Raw genomic sequence first — 4,185 nt, 5'->3', positions numbered from 1 at the left:
TAGTATTATAGTATAAGTATGACCAACTGACGTTTGGGAATGTCCGTGGTATACAACATGTACTGTTGCTCCTTTAATTGAATAAATAGTGGAAGTGTCTTGCAGAATAATTATAATCGAAGATTCAATAAACAGTTGTGCATCGTACGATATGCTTACAGAACGCTCTTTATCATATTTACTATATTTAGATTTTAAAACTTTTCCTTCTTTTATTGCATCCACAATATTTGCAAAATCGTGTTTAATATTTCTTCATTTATCGATAAAATGCTTCTTAATAATTTTTATGTTCCCACATATTTCACATATTTCGAAATAGCTGTAACTTTTTTAGAATACATATTCGCATAAATTGATAAAGCGTTTATTGTTACAATGTCACGAATTGTCGTATATTGTACAAAACATGTTACAAAATTTCAGCTCGCATTTTAGTATCTTTTTTGTTGGATCACGTTGTACAAAAGATTTTATAAATTTAAAAGCATCTATTGTAGCTATATCTACATTTTCTTTAAATTTCTCGTACACGCATACCGCGGCGACAATTTGCACAATGCTATCAAAATCACATGTATTTTCGACAATTACATTATTAGATCCTATTTTTAAAATCGGAGAAATATTACCATTTTGTAATATACCTAGCGCAACATTTTTATTAACATTAAACGTTTCCCAATCAGGACATGCATCTAGAGAAGTACGTTTAGTTTTTTTATCATTTTTATTTCGCCAGTTTTGTTCCGCCGCTATTTCACAAGGTTCTTCATCCGATTTGTCAAAATTTACAGATAGTTTCTAATGTCGAACATGTGACAATATAGGAATGAAGTTTCTCGCTATTTTAACATGTATCTCCTTGATTAATATCTGTCAATAATAATAAATTCGATAATAATAAATTCGTCTACATCGCGACCGATCTCAGTTCTCCAATCAGCAATTTCATCTGTATCAGAAACTCCTCTGATTTTATTACGTAATAAAACTTTTATCGTATCATAATGCGTATTAATACTTGACATTGATGATAATATCGGTCTGTTAATTTCTGATGGTTTACTTTGCTTTACCGGAAAAAGACTGAATGTGCAGCATTAAAAATTTATCTATTCGCATCGATTGTACTTGCGAATTGTACTTTAATAATCTGTGTTGATATCATTAAATTCAGATTCAACTGCAGAACTTGCATTTACTTTGTCAAATCCAAATTTGGTATCATTACTTCAGAGTATAATGGAAAATATGGTAACAAATACTTAATTTTTTGCGCCATTACTGGATAATAATATGGATTTATGTCTACACCTTCAACAGCATTACTCAATTCATTAACACAACACAACAAGAATGTATGGACCCAGACAACATTGCATCTTATTCGAATGAAGTTTCTCGTTATTTTGACATGTGTTTCCTGGATTAATATCTGTCAATAATAAATCCGATTCGTCTACGTCGCGACTAATCTCAATTCCCTGATCGACAATTTCATCTGTAACAGGAACTCTTTTGATTTTATTATATAATAAAATTCTTGATATTTCAGCTAAAGTATCAGGCTAATTCTTGTCTTTTCCAACATTTTCACTGGAACAGAGAATAATTATAGCACGCATGATTTGTTATAAGTCAGTAAAATATGTTGTTCTTGTTAATAAACACATTACATTATGTAAAATATCTTAATTTTAGGATGGACAGATGTAAACATTTTCCATCTATTTACAAAGTTAACGTAATGCGAAATATCTAAATGCAAAAAAACATGTTGGCATTTTATCGGACTTATTTGAAATTAATAACAAATATATTGATAAATATTCCTTTAGACCATTGTTACCAAATACTCTCACAATAGCATCCATTAATGCTCTATCAAAGTCACAACTATGTGTGAATGTGGAAAATTTGTTTTGTGCAAACTACCGATTCGATGTATTTCTACTAGCCAATAAAGAATCGCATTTGTGTGCTGTGCAGCGCTTAACATTTGAAAAACTGGTATTTTTGCAGATATTTCTCATACAATTTGATACAAGTATATATGACTTGATAATTCTCCATTTAGCAATTTTAATTTTTTACTAAGGATCCGGTCGTATCTATTGAAATATAATTTGGATATTGCATTTAGGCTGCTATTTGTTCTAAAGTCCAATAATATACAAAAAATGGATCTAATAAGACAGAATGTATTGTACCCGCATGTAATTCATATTTCATTTTAAGAATATTTTTTACGGGATCTATTTCATGATTTGCCTAATAAATTAATATCTTGTCTCTCTTGTTTAGCTTTCCGCAAAACGCTGTTAGTAAGTAAATGTGGAAGTTCCGGATCACTTAAGTCCATAAGTTTGTCTGCTTCTGCTTTGCGTCACCAACAAGGTAATTCATGATTTTCTGCCAATACTTTGAATATCTCTATTCTCCTCTGTCCTTTGAGCTGACATTTTTTTTCATGAATTCATCAAAATTACTAATCTTACATTCCATAACACCATTGACTTTAGGCAAAGGCTTGTTAATAACCTGAAAAGATGCATTCATTATATGACTCTTTAACGATAAAATATAAGCTGCGCATAGCTTAGCACCAAGATATTATCAGTGTCTCCAGATACCAGTTTCCAAAATTGTTGAATTTTTAAAAACTAACGCGCACGATATTTTCGTTGCTTTATGAACGGTTGCATATATTTTATATCCAAATTTTACGCTGTAATGTGTAATAATTGCGAGAATCCAAGACAAGAAGTTCTCGATTGGAACATGAAAGCAAGGATTACTCTTAATTGTGGGCGCCACCTTTTGCCCTGATTGCACACAATGCAGGGATAAAGAACGGATTTGTTCCGATTTATCCGATTATCTACAGTGTGATGTCCGCCACGCGCAATTTGTGAACAACTGGAAGACAAAGCACACGTGTAGGTTCTCATAGCGCTCAAAAAGTGTTTTGTTTTTTGGAAGCGTGAAAGCAACAATCAAAGATATCTCGGTGGCTGTTATAACATAGAACATATATCATATAATACCATTGAAAATGGTGTTTTAAAACACCATTTTGAACGTACATTCTGAACGTATAGCTAACGTATATTAGTTTATTAATATTTATTATGTCGATGACATTATTATGTCATATTGCTGTAGAAATGGTCAAACATGTCGAACGTTTGTTGGATGTTATTCTATCACCAGATTACAAAGATTTATTGGACGAACATGACGATACCCAGCAATATATATACAAAATATATACACAGACAAATACAGTGTTAAAAAATGATATTAAACCAAAATATATTTATATGATGATAAAGTATTGATTTGGAATTTTGGATAAGACAAGAAAATTTCACAATATAGATATTTCAAAACTGACGCTTTTAGAAAGTAGTGTATCTTCTCTCGAGACTTCTACACGCGATAAAACTCTCGAATTTACTGTTATATTTTCGTATAAAGAGAATTTTGTCTTCTGAAGAAGTATCATATTTTAATAAAAAGCAGAGTTCTCGCAATTGTTGCACATTATAGCGTAAAATTTGGACAAATAACGGAATTTGAAAAAATATACGCAACCGTTCATAAAGCAACAAAATTGCCGTGCGCGTTAGTTTTTAAAAATTCAAAAATTTCGGAAACTTATATGGAGACACTGGTACACGGAAAAAAAAGATTTACTAAAACAACTAAAAACTTCGCTGATTTAGCAAATCTACAGCCATAATATAGGGACAAGCAATTTTCTGTTAAAGTAGTAAAGTTGTACAGCTGAATTAAATTAACGATTTTAATTAATCATACTCGTTCTAATAGCAAATTTGTTAATATAGCAAAAATAACTTTCTGCAAAAATAAATTTAATATAAAGATTAAAATGTGTAATGAACATGCTAGCTAAAATAACACATATTTTTGCTGCTATAATAAAGAAACATTAGCAATCTTCATTGTAGTAAAGAATTAGTTGCTCTAACAATTCAAGTTAATTAAAACAACAAATTCTGATAAATGATTTTTATTAAAATTAAAAGAATACAATTTATATTAAGCGGCTAATTTTGCGATCTGTGATCCGCATTCTGCGTGCTATGATGATCCGGCTTTAGACATATTAAGAATGTAAGACTGTAAAATAATTATCATGTAAATTATTATTTATAT

This window comes from Atta colombica, unplaced genomic scaffold (genome assembly GCF_001594045.1).
Source record: "Atta colombica isolate Treedump-2 unplaced genomic scaffold, Acol1.0 scaffold3, whole genome shotgun sequence".
In the NCBI taxonomy this organism is placed as follows: Eukaryota; Metazoa; Arthropoda; class Insecta; order Hymenoptera; family Formicidae; genus Atta; species Atta colombica.
The sequence above is the reverse complement of the archived record's forward strand: the minus strand, read 5'-3'. Positions refer to the sequence as shown.